We start from the raw sequence: 23,471 nt of genomic DNA, 5'->3' as shown, positions 1-23,471 counted from the left end.
CGACAATAACGAGCGCACAGAGGAGAAGGCGCAATGAGGCTGCACACCGCTCCCTCCGAGGCCTCCTCCAAGGCCCCGCCCCGCCGGGCTGTCAGCCTGTGGGTGTGTCAGGAGGCCCCGCCCCACCGGGCTGTCAGCCCCTCTGTGTGTGTCAGCAGGCCCCGCCCCTGCCTGTGTGTATGTCAGGAGGCCCCGCCTCTTCCTCCTCTCAGGTTAGGTTGCCTCCCTCTTTTGTGAGTTATAGCAACTGTTGCCTTGTGAATCCAGCGCCATAGCCACCGTAGTCCTGGCGACTGTTACCCATCAACAACAACTACTCCTCTCCTCCTCATCCTCCTCCTCCACCACCATCACCACCACCACCACCACCATCATCACCACCACCTCTCCAACCTCATCATCACCATCCTCCCCATCACCCACAACAACCAGCACCAACAACAACATTATACTCCACAGCCAAGGTGACTATGCTCTTCTTCTTCTTCTTCTTCTCGTGTGTGTGTGGTGCAGCCGCGATGGTGGCGGCGGCTCGGAGGCAGGTGCATGTGTGCTGCCATGGAGGCTCCTCTTTTTGTCTCTGGCTGTGTGTAATGTCTGGCATCGGAGGGGGAGGAGAGGAGGGGGAGCTGCGCCGGGCATTTCTGGGGTTAACCACCCTGAGGATGAGGAGGATGCTGCTGTCACCGCCGGTGGGATGGCTTCATGGCTTTGTTGTAACCCTTGCTGGGTCACATCACTGCCACCCAAGTGGTGAAGGAGTTAACCTCGTCTTCCTTTGTGCTTGAAGACCCCATTCAGGATTTGCACCCCTAGGACATTATTTCCTGGCTGCGGAGGGGGAAGGGGTCCCCAGTGAGTGTTACAGGTGCACATTGGGTTAACCCCTCAGACAATGACTTGATAAGGAAGGCTTTGTCAGCTCCATGTGACCAGCGAATGCTGCTCTAGGTAGAAGACCCTGGATGGGGGTCTCCGCACTTGGCAGGGGCCTACCAGCAGCTCCCACTGGTGGATTTGGTGGTCCCTTCACTGACAGCGGAAACTGAAGCCAGGTTGATGATAAAGAATGCATGAAGCATGGGAACTTGAACCGTCTGGGTGTCTTGTGCCGCGCTCCCCATGTTGGCAGAGCTTGTGTGGAGAAGGTTCTGCTCGCCGTATTGATCCCTGCTCTGATGACTTCATTCTTCGCTTCTCTGTATTATGTATCATGGCGGGATGTGGCATTAGGCTCAGTCTATATGCTTGTTTTGTCTTCTGCAAGGAAATTGACCTTTGTGCCAAGGCTAGAACCAGATGGCGACGTTCATCTTGTGATGTCATGTGCTAGACGTTATATGTACATGTTGGAGCGATCACTCCTATGAAAAACTGTCAAAATTGCCATCATAGACGGGCATCATCACTGACTTTTCTAGAAAGTTGCCTGAGCCAAAGTGGGCAACACTCTTGTACTGGGCACCCCATGTATGTTTAGCATCATAGCAAATATGTAGATATATTCCAATTATCATGACGTTCCGTGCACATATTATAACGTGTATTATTAATATGCGTCATTCTATACCTATTCTTTATATCGCCTTCAATATGGAGATCATAGACCGACTTCATTAAAAAAAAGCAGTGCAACTCCTATCTCCAGATGACTTGCTTATTTGTTTTCCAGGTTTTTTTTCCCCTCTTTCTCGAGCACTTTCACACGCAGATTACTCTTCATGAAAACCTACTTTATCCTCTGCAGCCCCAGCGTAATTCCTGGAACACACACAAAGGCTGCGTCTGACTTCTGGGCAGCAAGAGGGAGATGTGGAGAGATATGATGGCACCACTCTGAGATATATATATATATATATATATATATATATATATATATATATATATATATATATATTAGACTGAGGCAGATGTTTCCTTTTGTTGCGACATGCTGCAGGGATCTAGTAGCAGGAGACCTTGGATCAGATGCAAATAGGTGTTGCAGGCTACAGTTGTTTTTAGATACGGTATATATTACCATTTATTGGATATACCCCATCACTATGGAAGCAGTTTGGCCACTGCTTCACACTGGGCCTAAAGCCTTTCTGTATTGATAGTCGATAGAACTACATTATGTCTTATGTATGTGTTTTTCATGAGACGGTCACATGACACGTATATCTGTACAGCCTGAATTGGAGCTGTTCACATTTTGTTTTTCAAGCACTTCAGAGTTATACCCCAGGAGAATTCACCTATGTATGACATACAGTGGTATACAATGGCCTTTAACGCCCTGTTTATTTTTTACTGCGCCCCATTGCATAGAAAAGCTATAAAACCATACTTCTGTGCAGTTAAGAAAAGGTATATCATCCTGACACACAGTTGTGCTCAAAAGTTTACATACCCGGCAGAATTTTTGCTTTCCTGTCCTTTTTTCAAAGAATATGAATGATAACACCAAAACCTTTTCTCCACTCATGGTTAGCGGTTGGGTGAAGCCTTTTATTGTCAAACTACTGTGTTTTCTCTTTTTAAATCATAATGACAACCCAAAACATCCAAATGACCCTGATCAAAAGTTGACATACCCAGTTTCTTAATACCGTGTATTGTCCCCTCTAACATCAATGACAGCTTTGTAGTCTTTTGTGGTAGTTGTGGATGAGGTTCTTCATTTTCTCAGATGGTAAAGCTGCCCGCTCTTCTTGGCAAAAAGCCTCCAGTTTCCGTAAATTCCATGAACTGCGCGCTTGAGATCTATCTAGAGTGGCTCAATGGTATTGAGGTCAGGAGACTGAGATGGCCACTCCAGAACCTTCACTTTTCTCTGCTGTAGCCAATGACAGGTCGACTTGGCCTTGTATTTTGGATCGTTGTCATGTTGGAACGTCCAAGTACGTTCCATATGCAGCTTCTGGGCTGATAAATGCAAATTTTCCTCCAGTGTTTGCTGATAACGTGCTGCATTCATCTTTCCTTCAACTTTGACCAAGTTTCCTGTGCCTTTGTAGCTCACACATCCCTAAAACATCTGCGATCCAGCTCTGTACTTTACAGTAGGAATGGTGTTCCTTTCATCATAGGCCTTGTTGACCTCTCTCCAAATGTAACGTTTATAGTTGTGGCCAAAAAGCTCAATTTTGGTCTCATCACTCCAAATTACCTTGTTCCAGAAGTTTTGAGGCTTGTCTCTGTGCTGTTTGGCGTCTTGTAGGTGAGATACTTTGTGGCAATTAGCGCAGTAATGGCTTTCTTCTGGTGATTCGACCATGCAGCCCATTTTTCTTCCAGTGCCTCCTTCTTGTGCATCTTGAAACAGCAACACCGATAGTTTTTAGAGAGTCCAGTATTTCAGTTGATGTTGTTTGTGGGTTTTTCTTTGCATCCTGAACAATTTTCCAGTCAGTTGTGGAAATTTTTGTTGGTCTACCTGACCGTAGTTTTGTTTTTGCAGAGCCCCTGATTTTCCATTTGTTAATCACAGTTTGAACACTGCTGACTGGTATTATCAATTCCTTGGATATCTATTTGTATTTCTTTCCTGGTTTATACAGTTCAACTACCTTTTCCCTTAGCCCCATTTGCAATTCTTTTGCTTTCCCCATTAGTGATGAGCGAGTATACTTGGTACTTGAGATTTCCCGAGCATGCTCGGGTGTCCTCCAAGTATTTGTAAGTGCTCGGAGATTTAGTTTTCATCGCTGCAGCTGAATGATTTACATCTGTTAGCCAGCTTGATTATATGTGGGGATTCCCTAGCAACCAGGCAACCCCCACATGTATACTCGCTCATCACTATTCCCCATGACTCACAATCCAGAAACGTCAGTGGCTGGATGAAAGATGCAAGAGTCTGTCTGGATCCCAGAAGCTCACTCAGCTTTTATGCACACACACTGATTATAAGCAAACAGGTCACAGGTGAGGATGTTACCTTTAGTAGCCATTCACACCCATTTGTATCAACTTCTGTGCATGTTATCAGGCCAAAATCACCAGGGTATGTGGACTTTTGATCAGGGTCATTTGGATGGTTTGGGTTGTCATTATGATGTAAAAAGAGAAAACACAGTAGTTTGACAATAAATGGCTTCACCCAACCACTAACCATAAGTGGAGAAAAAGTTTTGGTGTTATCATTCATATTCTCTGAAAAAAGGCCAAGAAAGCTAAAATTCTGCCGGGGTATGTAAACTTTTGAGCACAACCGTATGGGGAAAGGATACTGTTTTGGCTTACTGCGTGTTTCTGGGAACCTGGGGACATAGGAGTACCTCTGTGGCTAACAGGCCGGATTTGATGAACAGACTGAGAACACACTATAATAAGGCTCTGCTACTTATGAGGGGCATAGAGCTGGAATAATGTGGCAATATTACCCTGTGACCCATGTCAGGATTCAGTGTGCTGCCTAACATATCATTGTATCAGTTCAGTTTGCTTATCTGGTACAAAGTGCAGTTATGAACCATGTCCTTTATTGTCCCATGCGTGAAGCTCTTGGCCAGAGTCAGTCAGGTTATTTCATGGATTTGGGACCCGTTGGGGTCCAGATGTTGCAGCCATAATGCTGCCCCTAAAAGTGGCCGCAGAAGAGTTGATGAATATTCGTCTGAGCCTTCTGGATGACTTTTTTCTAATTTTCATCCGTCATGTGCCGTCTGTGTGTCCGTTTTTTCTGTCCGTGTGCAATCCGTTTTCATACACTGCATTAAAACAAGTACATGATTACAATCAATTTCCTAGGTTTCTAGAAGAAATCTAGCCATAAAAATTAGATAACACTCTGATGGTCTGTATGAGATTCGATTTTTTTTCTCACACCCATAGACTTGATTGAGTCTCATCCAATTCTCGCATGCTGCAAATTTTATTCTAACGAATAGGCACAAATGCTATGCTATTACTGTCGTCTCTAAATCACAAGAACTATGGCTAATAATCGCTGCTGTATATTTGTATCGTAGGTATCATTTAGTAGTTTTATTATGAAAAAACATCCACGCCACTTTTTCTCTGTTATCAAAGCGCAGAATCTGAACAAGTTTCATTTCACAAAGCCAAATGTTTGTAGAGCCAAAGAAGGTTAATCATGTGCGATGCTCCATGAAAAAGAGGATGGTGGCATTGCACAGCATTGTCTTCTTAGCCATGACGGTCCTGATGCTACACAATGATCCATCACCCTATCCGATAGTCTGAAATGAAAAAGCTAATAGTATCTTAGGTTTCAGAGGGATTCTTAGTCATAATCTCATTATTACTATTAGAAATATTATCAGTTTTTTGTCTAGTACTAATATTATAGTTAGGCCGACGTCACACACAAGTATAAAAAATCGGTCCGTTTTACACAGACGGCAATCGCAGAAATGTTCCCTGAACAGTGATCCGTATGTCATCCGTGTGCAGTATGAGGATGTGATTTTCTCGCATGTAAACATCTGTATGGCATCCGTATGGTGAGATTTTCTTGCCGGCTTGCAAAATGGACATAGAATGGATCCATGGGCTCACATATTCGTGAAAACGTATATACAGTATAGTATAAGTCTGCAACTTCCGTCACGGAAATCCCACGTCACTGATTGGTCTCCCCAGCTGCCTGTCATGGCTGCTGCGACCAATCAGCGATGGGCACAGTCTGATTAGTCCCTCCCTACTCTCCTGCAGTCACTGCCCGGCGCCCGCATACTCCCCTCCAGTCACCGCAAACACGGGGTTAATACCAGCGGTAACGGACCGCGTTATGGCGCGGGTAATGCACTCCGTTACCGCTGCTATTAACCCTGTGTGTCCCCAATTTTTTACTATTGATGCTCCCTATGCGGCATCAATAGTAAAAAGATGTAATGTTAAAAATAATAAAAAAACAAAAAAACGGCTATTCTCACCCTCCGTCGTCGGACGATGCGCTTGCGCCCGCCGCCATCTTCCGTTCCCAGAGATGCATTGCGAAATTACCCAGAAGACTTAGCGGTCTCGCGAGACCGCTAAGTCTTCTGGGTAATTTCGCAATGCATCCTGGGAACGGAAGATGGCGGCAGCCGCGCGCGCATTGCCAGGACTTCGCTGGATCTCTGCGGGTGAGTATATAACTATCTTTTATTTTAATCATTTTTTTAACAGGGATATGGTGCCCAAACAGCGAAATACTACGTGGGCTGTTATATATTGTGTGGCTGCTAGATACTGCGTCGGCAGTACTATATACTATGTGGGCAATGTTAGATACTACATGGCTGCTGTATACTGCGTGGGCTGCTATATACTGCGTGGGCTGCTATATACTGCGTGGGCTGCGTTATACTGCGTGGGCTGTGCTACCTACTATGTGGGCAATGTTATATACTGCGTGGGCTGTGTTATATACTGTTTGGGCTGTGTTATATACTGCGTAGGCTGTGTTATATACTACGTGCCCTGTGTTATATACTGCGTGGCCTGTGTTATATACTACGTCGCCTGTGCTATATACTGCGTGGCTGCTATATACTGTTTGGGCTGTATTAACGCATCGGGTATTCTACAATATGTATGTATGTATATAGCAGCCACATAGTATATAGCACAGGCCACGTAGTATATAGGAGCCACATAGTATATAGCACAGGCCACGTAGTATTTGTCTGCTATATACTACATGGCTCCTATATAGTACGTGGCCTGTGCTATATACTGTGTGGCTGATATATACATACATACATATTCTAGAATACCCGATGCGTTAGAATCGGGCCACCATCTAGTATATATATATTTTTATTTCATACAGAGCTAGATAGCAGAAAGGCCGGTAATTCAATTGCCGGCTTCTGCTATCTCCTTATCAAACCCGACAGGATATGAGACATGGTTTACATACAGTAAACCATTTCATATCCCTTTTTTTTTACATATTCTTCACTACTAATGTTCCAAGTGTCTGTGTTCAAGATTTGGGGGCTCTAGCTGTTAAAATAAAGGGTTAAATCCCGGAAAAAACTGGCGTGGGCTCCCGCGCAATTTTCTCTGCCAGAGAGGTAAAGCCAGTGACTGAGGGCAGATATTAATAGCCAGGAGAGGGTCCATGGTTATTGGCCCCCCCGTGGCTAAAAACATCTGCCCCCAGCCACCCCAGAAAAGGCACATCTGGAAGATGCGCCTATTCCGGCACTTGGCCACTCTCTTCCCAAATCCAAATACCAGTAAGTATCAAAAATAATTCAGCTTTATATAAATCATGGCATTTCGAAAAGAGGCAAAATCCGCAGCGTTAAAAAACCAGACAAAAACGCAATGTATGCAATGAAAAAAGCTAATTTACAAAATAGGTGCAGAAATACTGCAATATCAAAAACTCATCATGGGAAACTGTTCCTAATCACTTCTATGGGAAATTTCGCTCTGTCGTCCATATGACATATTTTTTTACCTTTTTTTTCTTAAAAGGTTTTGAAAACACCTGGTGGAAAGAGAAATGTATGTGGAAAACTAACAAATCCAGACCCTGTGAAATGAAAAGGCTTAAAAATGATTCAGGGGAAAAAAACTCTCCCAAAACTCTTTGAAATTGCTTCAAGAAAAGTTTCTCCAAAAATTTCCCCCATAAAAGGAACATTTCCCGAAACATCTTCTACTTGAAAAAGTCATAGTTGATAGTAAATACTAATTGTCTTCTGTGGTTCATTCAGTTGGGGGAAAACACTGATCTGCCCTGAGCAATCTTGCTCACTTTTTCCTAATAACGCTAAGTCCACACAAATGTCTGAGGGTATGTACACAGGTTGCAGATTTTGTTGCGGATTCGCAGCAGTTTTCCATGCGGTTTACAGTACCATGTAAACCTATGGAAAACAAAATCCGCAGTGCACATGCTGCAGAAAAAAACGCGCGTTGTTTATTCCGCAGCATGTTATTTCTTTGTGCAGATTCTGCAGCAGTTTACGCCTGCTCCATAATAGGAATCCGCAGGTGTAAAACCGCAGGTGGAATCTGCACAAAATCCGCAAAAAAATAGCGGTAAATTTGCGGTAATTCTGCAGTGTAGTTTACCTGCGGATTTACCAAAATCAGTCCGGAAAAATCCGCACCACTTTCCGCAACGTGTGCACGTGGCCTCAAAATTGTCCGAATTTCATCAAGAACTTTTCATCTGTGTTGTCAGCCATATGACTTTCATTTTTATACTTTAGCAGTGAATTTAATTTACAACAAAAAAAGTTTCTATGTTAAAGCACCACTCCAGCAGCCGGAGTGGTGCTTTAAATGTCATTCCCCTGCCCCCTGTGTCATACTCACCCACTTTCATCCTTTTCCGCCGGCAGCTCCAGTGTTTCATAGAGCGGCGCAGATGTCACTTTTCAATACATCTCTATGAGAGCCCCGTTCTGGCCCTCATAGACTTGCACTGAGCTCTTGTGACGTAGCTTCTGACTTCTGGCCAGTTCCAAGTTTCTGGGACAAGAAGGCACCACGGAACCGGCGTGGCTTTGGTAAAAAGTGAAGCTGCCGGAAGGGGAGTATAAGAACGTGGGCCGAGGGCTTACATTCAAAGCGCCACTCCAGCACTGAAAAAAAATTGCATACTGCGATTTTTTTTTTTAACACACAGATATTTGGCCTGAGGAAAAATAAGTCAATTGAACAGCCTATATAATTACCATTGGTCCGAGTGATGACTGTTTTTTCCACTTACAGCACGTAGACTATAAGTGAAGAACGGCTCAGATAATAATAATATCAGAGGAAATAATAACAGGGACGAACACTGATCTGGGTTAGTACATCAGCTGTTCAAGCTATCACTTGTTATCTTCAATAATAAAACAGATTGTGATAGAGACAATTGGGATGGCACCCACAGATGCAGTATGCTACTTTTTAGGTCCTGGGAAAGAAAAACAAACCAGACAGCTGTTTTCCTAAGTGATGCACTTTTTCCATCATTTTTTTTCCATGTCTCTTCCCTTTGGTTCTGTGTCTTGGTGTTTTGTGCTGTGGTGTGCATGTGTTATGTAAGCCGTCTGGTGTCAGTAGCTGTCATTTGGGAGATTGCAGCATTCCCATTGCACAGAGCAGCATCTATGGTGCAATAGTTGTTAATTAGAGCAGTCACAAGCGGCCACGTCGTGATGTCAGCCGTTACTTAGGTATATTTAGGTTACTGCTTAAAATGGTTACTGTTAATTTTAGGCTGATGAAATAGTAGCTTGAGTCCATTTACTTAAAGGGGGGAATGGTCTAGTAAACCACGAAAGTGGTAAGTGTCGGCCTTTCCTGTTTGGATTTATGGCTTTTTTTACTTTATTTCGATGTGATTATCGCAGGTATCCTTAGGTTAGGTCCAGCCACGCATATACATCTGTGTACAGACAGCACACATATTATTGGCTTATGGATGAGACTTGTCTATAGAAGTCAGTGCAAAATCAACCCTGAATCACATAAGGACACAACTGTATTACATTGGGGTTTTTTAAGCAGCAAAGATTACAAAGAAGGCGCTATGACCCCAATTCATGGTGCTTACTGCAACGGGGTCTTCCGTGCTGGAGTACCTCTTTAGTACCACCCCGTGTTTCAGGAGGTCCACTCTGCTTTGGCTGGAGTCTGAATGAAGGACGCTGGCTGGAATTCCTTGATTACATGGGCGCATATAAAAGATCACTGCTTCTCCACGTATTTCCAGTATGACAACACTTTACTCACAGGACACAGAATATATATCACACAGATACAGAGGGCAGGCCTATTGAAAAGCGGCAGGCCAGACATACATTACAATAGCTGCAGGTGGCCGGAGCCTGCCGATATTTACTGTGAGAATTACATAGGTGGGGGAGGTCCGAAGGGGGATATCTTGTCCCCTCTGACCAGGGGCGCAGCTTGTGGGCTGATGCATTAGGGACATGCCTCTCACATGGAACCTATTAAACATACATATAACCGCACAACATATTCTGGGTGCTGGGGGGTTACGTAACACTTACTATAAAAAAAATGGTTTTGAAAAGTCGTAATATCTGTGTACAATGCACAGTTGTGCGACTTATTCCGTTTTTGACATCTCCCCGACAATTGGCATAGCTGGAAAGGAGCTGGGACGGGGTGTGGTAATGTCTGTCCATTAGGCCTCCATCCAAGCGCGATCAAAACATCAGATCACACTCGGACCAATGTTATGCTATGGGGTCTTGCACTTTCCAAAAAAATTTGCAGCGTGCCCGAGTCTGATCCAATATTCTGATCACACTTGACCATACAAGTCAATGAGTCCGTGGAAAATACCAGACTGCACTCGGATGACATCTGAGTACAATCCAATTTCCATGACCTGACAGAATAGAGAAGATGGAGACATCTTCTCTTCATCCATGAGAATCGGATCACACTGTGATCAGTGTCTGATTTGCATAATTGACCCGATTCTCTCAGATCACAGAAAGTACGCTGGTGGCACCAATTCATCAATAGTGCTAGCGTTTTTAGCACCACAATTGTTAGGAGCTTTCCTGGGGAGGCACACATCTCTGAAAAGATGCATCAAATTCATTAATAAGCATGAATTCAGCTCATCCTACTCCAGAACGCCCCTTCATTGAGGCTAGCATGAATCATTATTACGGTATGTTATTATTAATTTTTTTAACTGTGGATATAAAAAATGGATGCCAAAACCAAGCACACGGATGACATTTGGATGTGAAAAAAAGGACATATACAACAAAAAAAGGATGACAAATGAGAGATTTTTTTCCTACATTAATCTGAATCCAACATTAGATACATTTACTTAAGATGATTTTTCATTTTTTTCGCTGTGATTTTATTTATCACATGACAGTTTTTTCAACGATTGTTACCCAATCGCAGCACTGCTTTTTTGGGGGGGAGCAGTGGAAGAAATGGAAACTATACAGTTATTGGTTGCTATGCACATCAAAGACAGAAATTCATATATGGCATCATGGAAAAAATGTCACAAAATATTTCACTTGCCAGGAAAGCAAGTCAATCATACATCACATTACTTCTACTGTCATGTGCCTTTTGCTATAAGGCTGCAATGGACGAGTGTGTGCCCCCACAGCCAAAGCCATAAGCCATGCTAGATATAGATGACCACTCTGATGTTTTTGACAGTATGATATAGGGTCTTCTTTTTTTCTGAAGACCTCTGTGCCATAACAGTTATTTTTGGAGAATGTTTAATTTGTGACCAGACATTTTCTCGTATGATTGCCAGAATTGGGCAATTAAGTAAGGTTTTACATTTGCGTTTGTGTGCGCAGCCTTTGATCCGGATAGATCCACATGCGTCATGTGTACCTATCTTTAACTTGGCATACACAGGGACATGCGTATGCTTGCGGATGCGTACGCATGCGTCGATTCATGGTGTGCGTCAAAAAATCCTTCAAATATGTGCATGTGGATGAGTGTGTTAAAAAAATGCATTACTGTCTATGGGAAATATATATATATATCTTTGTACCATATTAGTATTGGACATGAAATTACTTGTTTTAAAAGGTAATATCAAATCTCAGAGAGAGAGAAGAATCTGTGAGTATATACTCATGAGGACCTTTGACAGTCTCAGTGCAGGAATTAATGTGTCGCATGGATTTATGTCTTTTTACATCATTTAAGGAATTTGCTCTTCAGACCTTCTGGGGTCATCACAACATAGAACCAGACCCATTCAGATGACTATAAAACATTAAGTCTTCCTTATCTATGAACTGTTCCAATATCTATGTCTATCCCTCTCACATAATGATAATTCTGCTTCACGTCACTTGTCTTATTTATTGCCTTCTTTCTCTCTGTGCTATGTTGTGTATAAATATGTGATTCTTCAGAATTTTCATTAGTCTTTGCCTGATGAAGAGACCTGAGTAGTCTGGAAAGCTTGCAATTTGTTACCATCTTTTCCGTTAGCCATTAAAAGGTATCAACCACTGAGGACTCTCAATCCTAAATATTTTTCTGTCTATGGGAACGCATGCATACGCATGTCCTTGTGTACGCATGCGTTCGATGCGCTTGCGTACTTCGGACTGCGCATGTCCAGGAACTGATTGAGACATGCCCTCCTGGAAATATCGAACACATGCACACTTAAAATGCAAACACAGGCAAAAAACACATACAAACGCATGCACACGCAGCATTTTTTATGCCGTCATGCGTAAGCTGATGCCGATAAAAAGCACTGCGTAAACATGCATTTCTATGCATTTTCGCATTCTTTTGCGTGTATAGATGATACGCAGCCTGCAGCTGCCCTGAAAAGGCACATATATTAGATGCGCCTTTTCTGGGCAGCTGTGGGCTGCTGTTTTTAGGCTGGGGGGCCTATATCAGTGGCCCCTTACCAGCCTGAGAATAGCAAACCCAGCTGTGAATTTAGCAAAGCTGGTTGTCAAAAATGGTGGGGGACCCCACGCCGTTTTTTTTAATTATTTACTTAAATAATTAAAAAAACAGCATGGGGACCCCTCTTTTCTTGATAACCAACATTTCAGAGCAGAAGCTGACAGCTGAGGGTTGCAGCCCGCAGCTGTGAGTTTTGCCTGGTTGGTTCAAGAAAATAGGGGGGAACCCACGCCGGGTATTTCATTAATTTATTTTGTTATATCGCAGGTGGCGGCTGTGGAATACCCTGATCATCCGCTCCTCCTGCTGTCACTTATTAGCGCCCAGCAGGTGACGGATGATGGGGGTAAGAGACCCAAAAGCCCCCACCTGGTGTCATCGTTCGGACTTTAAGATAACTCTCATCATTCTCCTCTGCTCGCGACGATCGCCGGCAGGGCAGGAGAGAATGATGAGAGCCGGCTTCAACACCTGCCGCCGTGGAACATCGCTTACTGTAGCGCTTCTTCCCCAGCGGCCGTCCGTGTGGTACTGATGCGGCACACGGGTGGCACACGGTTGCCACATATGTACCGCACGTAATACACACACGGACACACAGACACGGATATCTCCGGTACCGGTTTTTCCGGTACTGGAAATAAACTGATGTGTGAAACCGGCCTTTAATGTATATCTTTAAGTTTCTTCTGGTAGGTTATTATCCAAAAGTTATGCCATCGTGTAAATTCTTTTATTTCAATATCCTGCTGGAGTTTTACCTTAGAAAGTATTGTGCTTTGGGAGTTCAGACACTGTGGGCATGATTCATTAAGACTGGCGTTTCGTGGCCTAGTCTTAACGAGGAGTAAGATGTGCCTAATTCATTAAGAGCCTCCATGTGCCTCAGATACAAAATGTTTGCTCAATTCTGAGTTTTGCAAAAAATATTTCCGACTTTTCAAAGACTTTTAATAGTAATCATGCAAAAACACTTTGAATCTGAGCACGTAGCCAACATATACAATGGGAAATGCTTCTGTTGGATACCTTAACATTTCCATAGGTTCCCATTCACCAGAGAGAGGCCAAAAGGATGTACTCTTCCCTTCTTTTCATTTATTTAACTGTTTATGAAAACAGAACACACATCACTTTGGTATGCAGAGGGTCACTGCAAAAACATATAGTACCATGTGGTTAGAGATGAGCAAAAGGATGCGCACTACCCGGCCCTGGCGTCCACATTCGTAAGCCGTGGCAGCCAAACCAGGAAAGTGCCAACTTCATCAGACATCACTTGATTGCTAGCATTTTGGGCACTTGTTGCGATTACTAGCCCCCACAATGTCTGTCATGACATTGCTGCACAACACACATCATGACGGCATATGAAGCCTACTCAGTCCAAGAGTGATACTCCTGCACCACTGGCAGCTCCGAGTTGACTTGGTTAGACCCCCCCACAAAGTCCAAAGCCATAGAAAATCCAAGATTCCGAGGCACCATTATTCCGAGGCAGTATTATTCCATTATACCATCCTGAAAAATCACATGGTGAAATACAATTAAGGTGGACAAGTGAAGAAACATTTCGTCCCAAAAGGGCCTTTTTCAAGACAGAAGTACAATAAAAGTTACTGTCATTTTAATTGTACTTCTGTCTTGAAAAAAGGCCCTTTTGGGCCAAAACGTTGCTTCACTTGTCTACCTCAATTGTGTTTCACAATGTGATATTTTAGGATGGAACAAAGGTTTTTTTTATCCCTATTTTCTCTCTAGTAACTAGGCCTCATGCAAAGTCATGAGGTTGGCAGGGCCTAGTCTCTGATCAGACCCCAAGATTTCTTCTTGACTCAGTTTACACCAGGATATCTTATTTTTTCAATTTTATAGTGATACGTCTTTACAAATATCATATTTTAGACTAGATGTAAGTACAAAATTCATTCATGTTCCAGATTTATGTATTTTACTAAAGTGGCCCTGAGTGAGTCAATCAGAGCGATGTGGGGTAGCTATATAGACCGCCCGTTCTAATTAATATAAGTCAGCCCACCTGCAGCTGACCGGCTGGCCATTTCCCCTGATGTTAAGAGGGATTAGCTTGTGTTCTGGGGTCACTTGTAAAGAAAAAGAGTTGTCGAAACTGGAAAACCCCTTCAAGCCATTGTGAAGGAGAGCGTGTACCACAAATATATACAAATATGAGCACGCACAATAGTGTCTGCTGAACACACGCTCTTTTCCTAAAGGGAAACCGAGCACATGCTATATATGTCCTATGTTTCACCAATAACCGATAATAAATAGCAGATGTATGCAGTCGGTATGTGTTGCCAGAAAAGTCCCCTGTAATTTGTGTGCCATGAAACTAAAGGAGACAGCTTTAATAATAATCCTAGATTTACTACAGAGCCCGCTACAAACCCCACAGATTCCTCTTTATATGTATCGGAAAGTAGCTGCCCAGTCTCTCCTAGGGAAAACCATCTGTTCTCACAGTTTGTGCAAATATTAATGAGAATGAGTTAAACTATGATTTCATCTGTATGTACTTTCTCCACTAAAGGAATAAGTGTGATCCCAGATATATTTCACAGTAAATGTCTCATATATTTAAAGGGGCTCTCCAGAATTACAAAAACTTGCCACTCCTGTCCACAGGATGAATGTGGTATTACATGTCAGGTCCGTCACGTCAGTTCAGCTGCTCTGCAATCCAGACTGAGCTAATACAACTCCTCTTCCACCTGACTGTAATAATAATCGGATGAGTGCTATCCGTGGTTTTGCTGGATAGCCTTCATCCCCATGTTATTCTATGGGGCTGTGCACATGTCCGATTTTTTTTTTCTCGCTGCATGCACAATATGCCTTCCAACAATTGCATGGCACACGCCCTTTCATGTCTGCGGGTGCGTGGAAACCATAGGTCCACAATCGGACGATTTTTACGGACACACTGAATGGAGAAGATGGAGATTTCTAATTATTTGTTTCAATTCTCCATATCCAAGAAAATTGGATCACACTAATTAGAGTATGATTAGCATAATCAGACCTACTTTCTCGGTTGAGAGAAAATCGGTTGTGTGACCCCAGACAGTACCGGTAATTAGTCACGTGGTGCCGCTCATTACAGTGATGAATATGCGGCTCCACCTCCCATATTCATATTCGTATTCATCACTATAATGAGCGGTACCACGTGACCGCTCATACAGGAAGAAGCTGCGGCGCTGAGAGGAAGCATCGAGGGAGCTGGGTGAGTATTTTATTTCCAGCGGGCGGGCGCACAGGGGGTGGGAGGGGGTTGGTTACCGGGAACTTTATTTCAACCGCAAAAAAAACAAAAAAACTATGATTTTTCATTCCTTCTCTCCAGCGAACGCTGCTGGGAAGAAGGAATGAATTCCGGCTTCAGCACCAGATGCAGGGGACAGCGCTTATCTCTAGCGCTGTCTCCTGCACGGTCCGTGTGGTACCCAGTCGGCACACGGGCGGCACACGGCTGCCGCACGTGTGCCACACTGATGTGCCACGTGAGCACACGGACACGGATAACTCCGGTACCGATTTTTCCGGTACCGGAATTATCTGGACATGTGGGACAGGCCTTAGATGGATTGCTCCTGTCTGTACAAGGGATACAATTATAATAATCTTATATATAATGTGGATTCTTCTGTCCAAAGCCAGGATGGACGTCACATGCACAGTGTTGCGCCGGAGTTAGCGCCATTTTATTGAAGACATTGGGTGTGCGAATTTGCAGACACAGTGTATTCAATAAAATGGTGCCGTATTATCACGGGATGCGCATGCATTGACTCCATTTTATTGAAGAATTGTACTACAACGTCAACATAGCAGTGCGCACGCTTCGGCTGTTGCCATTATCCCTATGGCCTTTAAGAATTCTACTACGTCAACATAGCAGTTCACTCGCTCCGTCCATAGCCATTATGCTTATGGCCGCCACGTGTGTACTGCTATGTTGATGTTGTAGTATATAATATATATATCTGTATGTACTTTCTCCACTGAAGGAATAAGTGTGATCCCAGATATATTTCACAGTAAATGTCTCATATATTTAAAGGGGCTCTCCAGAATTACAAAAACTTGCCACTCCTGTCCACAGGATGAATGTGGTATTACATGTCAGGTCCGTCACGTCAGTTCAGCTGCTCTGCAATCCAGACTGAGCTAATACAACTCCTCTTCCACCTGACTGTAATAATAATCGGATGAGTGCTATCCGTGGTTTTGCTGGATAGCCTTCATCCCCATGTTATTCTATGGGGCTGTGCACATGTCCTATTTTTTTTTTCTCGCTGCATGCACAATATGCCTTCCAACAATTGCATGGCACACGCCCTTTCATGTCTGCGGGTGCGTGGAAACCATAGGTCCACAATCGGACGATTTTTACGGACACACTGAATGGAGAAGATGGAGATTTCTAATTATTTGTTTCAATTCTCCATATCCAAGAAAATTGGATCACACTAATTAGAGTATGATTAGCATAATCAGACCTACTTTCTCGGTTGAGAGAAAATCGATTGTGTGACCCCAGACAGTACCGGTAATTAGAGTAACAGATTTGTGGGTCATACATTGTGGGTACCTGTGCTATAGAGGTTGCATTGATTACAGTGAACAGGTTTTGTAAAATGTTCCATTATCAGTGTAGATTTAGTTTTTGTAACCTTACGCTCCCATATTGCTGGAGTAACATATCTGATATTCAAATGACTATATTTATGATGGTGAGCATTATGATAATTAGCTCACATGTCATCAAGGAGTTAAAATTGCCTTCTACTTAAATAAAGAGGTGATCTTTAGGCCGGTTTCACACGTCAGTGGCACCGGTACGTGTGGTGTCAGTTTTCTCACGTACCGGAGACACTGACACACGTAGACACATTAAAATCAATGTCTCTCTGCAGATGTCATTGATTTTTTTGCGGACCGTGTGTCCGTGTGCAAAACACGGAGACATGTCAGTGTTCGTGGGAGCGCACGGATCACACGGACCCATTAAAGTCAATGGGTCCGTGTAAAACACATACCGCACACGGATGTTGTCCGTGTGCTGTGCAGGAGACAGCGCTACAGTAAGCGCTGTCCCCCCAGCGTGGTGCTGAAGCCACCATTCATTTCTTCTCTCCAGCAGCGTTCGCTGGAGAGAAGGAATGAAAAATCATTGTTTTTTTTTTTTTTTGCGGTTGAAATAAAGTTCCCGGTAACCATAGGGGTGGAGCCGCATATTCATCACTATAATGAGCGGTACCACGTGACCGCTCATACAGGAAGAAGCTGCGGCGCTGAGAGGAAGCATCGAGGGAGCTGGGTGAGTATTTTATTTCCAGCGGGCGGGCGCACAGGGGGTGGGAGGGGGTTGGTTACCGGGAACTTTATTTCAACCGCAAAAAAAACAAAAAAACTATGATTTTTCATTCCTTCTCTCCAGCGAACGCTGCTGGGAAGAAGGAATGAATTCCAGCTTCAGCACCAGATGCAGGGGACAGCGCTTATCTCTAGCGCTGTCTCCTGCAAGGTCCGTGTGGTACCCAGTCGGCACACGGGCGGCACACGGCTGCCGCACGTGTGCCACACTGATGTGCCACGTGAGCACACGGACACGGATAACTCCGGTGCCGATTTTTCCGGTACCGGAATTATCTGGACATGTGGGACAGGCCTTAGATGGATTGCTCCTGTCTGTACAAGGGATACAATTATAATAATCTTATATATAATGTGGATTCTTCTGTCCAAAGCCAGGATGGACGTCACATGCACAGTGTTGCGCCGGAGTTAGCGCCATTTTATTGAAGACATTGGGTGTGTGAATTTGCAGACACAGTGTCTTCAATAAAATGGTGCCGTATATCGCGGGATGCGCATGCATTGACTCCATTTTATTGAAGAATTGTACTACAACGTCAACATAGCAGTGCGCACGCTTCGGCTGTTGCCATTATCCCTATGGCCAGCGCATTTACACTGCTATATTGACGTTGTATGTGAATTTGCGTGGTATGCACGCGCGCTGACTCCGGCTCCATTTGTTTTTAAGAATTCTACTACGTCAACATAGCAGTTCACTCGCTCCGTCCATAGCCATTATGCTTATGGCCGCCACGTGTGTACTGCTATGTTGATGTTGTAGTATATAATATATATATCAATTCAATATAATGGCGCTGGAGGTTGCGGTATGAGCACGTGCTGACTGGCACTATTTTATTGAAGTAATGAACTACAACATTGTATGTTGACGTTGTAGTACATTACTTCAATAAAATGGTACCAGAGTCAGCACGTGCGCATACCGCAACCTCCAGCGCCATTATATTGAAGACACTGTATAAATGTACCAATAAAAATGCTCGCTACCTGGGCGTATAGCTAGTGTGATGCAGTGACCAGGGTTATATGCGAGGGTCGCTGTGTCCCCCAGGATGTGCAGAGACGTATATGAAGGTCGTGGGAGTGCATTGCAGTCACAGGCATAGCTGTGATTGCAATGCAGCATAGAAGTAAGTGTTGATCTTGGGCAAGCTATTTGTCCAAAGCAGAAAACCTGCTCTGGGCTTTTATTTTTTAAATGGATTACAGGATGGTAGTGGGGCAGTCCGTTTCCTCCCTGGTACCGGGTTTTCCATGTGGCCGACGGCCACAGGTTCTTTTGTAAAAAACCCTGCAAGAGAGGGTTGGGTGTGTCAGTTTTGAGCTCTGCAGAGCTCAACCTGTGTGAGGCAACATAGGGCCAAGCGGAGCCAAAAGGCCTGGCACCCTCAGCGTACACGGAGGTGCATTCGCCCATGGCAACCGGTCACGGACTGTCTTTGTTTTCCCGGCTACGATCCGGAGGATCCAATTTGTATATTGGGGACTTGCTATTAGTGCCATTCCCAAATATATAGTTTCTATGGGATTTGAGGGTTATTTGCAGATACTGTGCCAAGGTCTGAAATGGAAGCACCATGGCTAATAGTCTCAAAAAAGACAGACATATATTTATGTGCTTATGGTTTCCTAAAACGTGAGATATGCATTACCCCATCTTAGGCCATGTTCAGGATTTGGTCAGTATGTGTAAGCCAAAACCAGGAGTGGGTGATAAATGCAGAAGTGGTGCATATGTTTCTTTTATACTTTTCCTCTAAGTCTTCCTCTCCTGGTTTTGGCTTATAAATACTGATTTGAAATACTGACAGTGTGAACGTGGCCTTACAGCCCAATAACACTGGCCGATTTCAGGCCAGTAACAAGTGCCGATCGACTCCTTTAAAATCACTCAGCTGTCATTTACCAGCCTTTTTTGCACAGACCAGTGAGTAGTGATGGAAACAGGACTATTCCTACTACGATCGTTCTGTGACCATATACCGTACATCGATCGTAATGATTTTTATGCATGCATAAAAATCAATTTGCCCAACAAACAAATGTTTTTCTAGTATTTCGGGGGACTGCTGATGTGTTTACACCAGCAGATTATTGGGAGTGATTATTTGTTCACTGATTATCGGCTGAAATAAATGGGCTATTAGTCAATGGGCCAGCATGAGATTTTTGATACTTTTTTATTTTTTTTTTATGTTAAGGTCAATGTGATCAGAAATGACAACAATATCTATCATTCTATCTATTTTTATCCATATTTTTATATTTTTAATTTCGACTATATTTTAATTTCAAAACAAAAAGGGCAGAAATAAACATCTTGTTGTCCAATATCAAATATGATAGCGAAAGTGGTGGGAGCCATGTTTTAATTGAAATGCTGACTTCTGTTAATTGCCCCAAAGCTCGGTTACGGCAATATTTTAGATTTCCCTCCTAGGTGACTGAGGGTGTATTGGGAGATTTCCTACATACAGGCAGATTGATCAGAGAAGTAGCTAGTCCTATTAATGTCTGTTTTGGACTTTTTTGTTTTCTAAACCACATCTTTGTATATTTTTAATTTGTGGAGTTAGGGTATGGGAGATTGTGGGTCCTTTTATCAGGTGAATGGAAACCCTGGTAAAAATCTAAGGAAGGACAGATGGTGGCTTTAAACAGGTGTCACTTTCATTTCTAATACATTGTGTTGGGACTTCTAGAGGCTCACAAAGGGGTTGTCCAAGGCAGGTGGCATGCTATGCTTTTGTCATTATCAAGATCTCTGTACGCAGCTAATTATTTTCCCAGGCACTGAGGACACATTTAACAGAAAATGCTGTGTGCCTTATCTTCACGTTTTAATTCACATTAGCCCTGACTTTCTCTTATCACCTGTCGTTAACAAGAGGACACATATGACCCTGTATATTGCACCATGGACAAGTGTGGTGCTGTTGAAGTGCCTATATTGTCTCTATAAAATCAAGCCTAGACAACTATATTAAAATAAACGAGTTACTTACAATATAGGGCAAAAATAATGAAAATCTTGTTAACTTTACGTTTTACTAATACATATCATACTCTTTAAAATATGTGGTTACTTTGGTGGTAAAGATGAGCATACATCATGTTAATAATAATGCATCATTACCTCCCTGAAATCAGTACTTGTGCAGCGCTAATGAAAAAAAGAAAAAACAAAGTGTTCTGCAGTCAATGGAGACTTTAATTCTTCAGACCCTTCTATACTTTATAGGTGCATGACAAAAGTGACATGTGCAAGGTATACAGTACGAAAAATAATACTAAGGTGTATATGCCTAATGGAGCAGAGAAAAGGAGGGAAACCGGCACAATCGCTGGACAATCCAATGACCTGTGATAATACACATGTAAATATATGCTGCCCAAACAAAATCTCCAAATAGATACCTTTAAAGCACGCTGCAGAGTCCCTAGGATGCGCCCGGACCCGTATTATTTTTCGTACTGTATACCTTGCACATGTCACTTTTGTCATGCACCTTTATTGTACCTCTCTTTTGAGTGGCAGTATATCTGGCATTATTGCCATTTAACCAATTTTAGCACATTTCCACTGCCGTTTCCTATTTAATTCATTTTAGCTAATATTTAATATTTTTATTAAATATCCTGCAGCTTGTTTGTCCCTTAGGTGTGCCCATCAAGTTCTGGTATTGTCCCCACCCTACTATTATTTTTGTATTGATGTTTAAATAAATTTTGGTTTTATTTTTAATCACTGGATGTATTTTGGGTGTTCTTCTTTGTTTCTGATTGTATTTTCCGATTTGTCCTCTTAGAACTATCCATGTATGTACACACGGAGGCGTGGGTATTTTACATTCTATTATCATTTTCCACGTATTGCCACGGATGTTGTGTGTGCATTTTGCCTTGAGTTTTACTGATTATTTAACCCTTCTATACTTTAGTTTCAGAATACAATTAAACATTTTTACTATGATCTTTGATGGATCCCTTGACATACTCTAGTTATCCTTGAAGCAAGTCTCCACCCATGACATTAAGGCCATGTTCACACTTTGTGGGTTTTACCGCGGCGATTTTGATGCTGCGGGTCCGCAGCAGTTTCCATTGCGTTTACAGTTACATGTAAACCCTATGGAAACCGCAATCCGCTGTGCACATGCTGCGGGAAAAACCGCGCAGAAACGCAGCGGTTTACATTCCGCAGCATGTCACTTCTTTGTGCAGAATCGCAGCGATTCTGCACCCATAGGAATGCATTGAACCGCTAACTTCCCGCATGGGGCTGTGCCCACGATGCGGGAAGTAAGCAGATCATGTGCAGATGGTACCCGGGGTGGAGGAGAGGAGACTCTCCTCCAGGCCCTGGGAACCATATTTGTGTAAAAAAAAAAGAAATAAAATAAAAAATAATGATATACTCACCTGTCAGCGCTGCACGCGGCCGTCCGGACGCAGGGTTGCTGTGCGAGCAGGACCTGCGGTGACGTCGCGGACACATGACCGTGACGTCGCGGTCACATGACCGTGACGTCACGGTCACATGACCGTGACGTCACGAAGGTCCTTCTCACACTGCATCTTTGGAACTGGACCGCCGCGTGCAGCGCCGAGGAGATCAGGACGTCAGAGGGTGAGTATAAACCATTTTTTTAAATTATTTTTAACATTACTATTGATGCTGCATATTGCTGCATATGCGCAGCATCAATAGTATAGGAGTAAACCCGCAGCGGAAACCGCAAAACAAACTGCGATAAATCTGCAGGGATAACCGCAGCGGTTTTGCCCTGCAGATTTATCAAATCCGCTGCGGGAGAACCCGCAGAGGACCCGACCTGCGTGTGCACATAGCCTAAGGCTTGGCCTACACTGTGACTTTTTGTAACACTACTGATTGATTTTAACTATTAGGCCGCTTTCAGTATTTGGTCAGTATTTTACCTCAGTATTTGCAAGTCAAAACCTGGAGTGGAACAATTAGAGGAAAAGTATAATAGAAACATATGCACCACTTCTGTATTTATCACCCACTCCTGGTTTTGGCTTCCAAATACTGAGGTGAAAAACTGACCAAATACTGAACGTGTGAATGTGGCGTAAGGCCGGGGTCACATGACCGTCTATTCTTTCATGAAAGAGAATCGGGCCGATTATACTGATGACACTCCGCTCAAACTCTGTCACTGATAAAAACACATGTAAAAAAACATGCAAAAATGCAATAAAACCAAATCTAATCCTCCTAATGTACCTAATAGGTTTAGAAATGCTGCACAAAATCTGCAACATCAAAAAATGACCAAATACTCATCATGGGAACGTAGCCTTAAGTGGCAGCTGAAATCCACTATATACTCTCAATATATTGCTTTGGACTGCAGCTGTAGCTGAATAGTTAAAATCAATCAATATTGCTACAAAAAGTCGCAGTGTGGCCCAGGCCTTAGGGCGCCATTTTTTTCTTCCAGTGGCATAGGGAGTGTTGTGGAAAGTCTGATCAATGCCTTCCCTGCTTCTTCTCTTCCGAGGGACAGACGAAGCCTCATCATCCGTCACTGGTACCGCCCACACTGTAGAAAGCCAGGAAAGGCACCAGGTGTCACACAGCCTAAAGTTAATGTCGGGGTGGAAGGTTGTTTTGAGGGGCATTCTAGTTCCAACATATTTAATTAAAATGTATATAATTTTTCAATAACATTTCTGTATGAATT

The 23,471-nt window shown here is 43.3% G+C and overlaps 1 protein-coding gene across 6 annotated transcripts in view; it reads left to right on the top strand.

Annotated features, from left to right (window-relative positions):
• Positions 1-235: 235 nt before the first annotated feature.
• The window catches only part of RFX3 (regulatory factor X3), a 397,177-nt gene continuing 373,941 nt past the window's right edge, over positions 236-23,471 (top strand). For 2 of the 6 annotated variants that reach the window (XM_077249136.1, XM_077249137.1), the window contains exon 1: positions 236-464. The gene's annotated coding sequence lies outside the window, so the exon portion shown is untranslated. The remainder of the gene's footprint in view (positions 465-23,471) is intronic. The other 4 variants (XM_077249135.1, XM_077249132.1, XM_077249134.1 and 1 more) reach the window with 3 other exon arrangements.

Source organism: Ranitomeya variabilis, chromosome 1 (assembly GCF_051348905.1).
Source record: "Ranitomeya variabilis isolate aRanVar5 chromosome 1, aRanVar5.hap1, whole genome shotgun sequence".
NCBI classification, from domain to species: domain Eukaryota; kingdom Metazoa; phylum Chordata; class Amphibia; order Anura; family Dendrobatidae; genus Ranitomeya; species Ranitomeya variabilis.
This window is presented reverse-complemented; position numbering and strand designations above follow the sequence as displayed.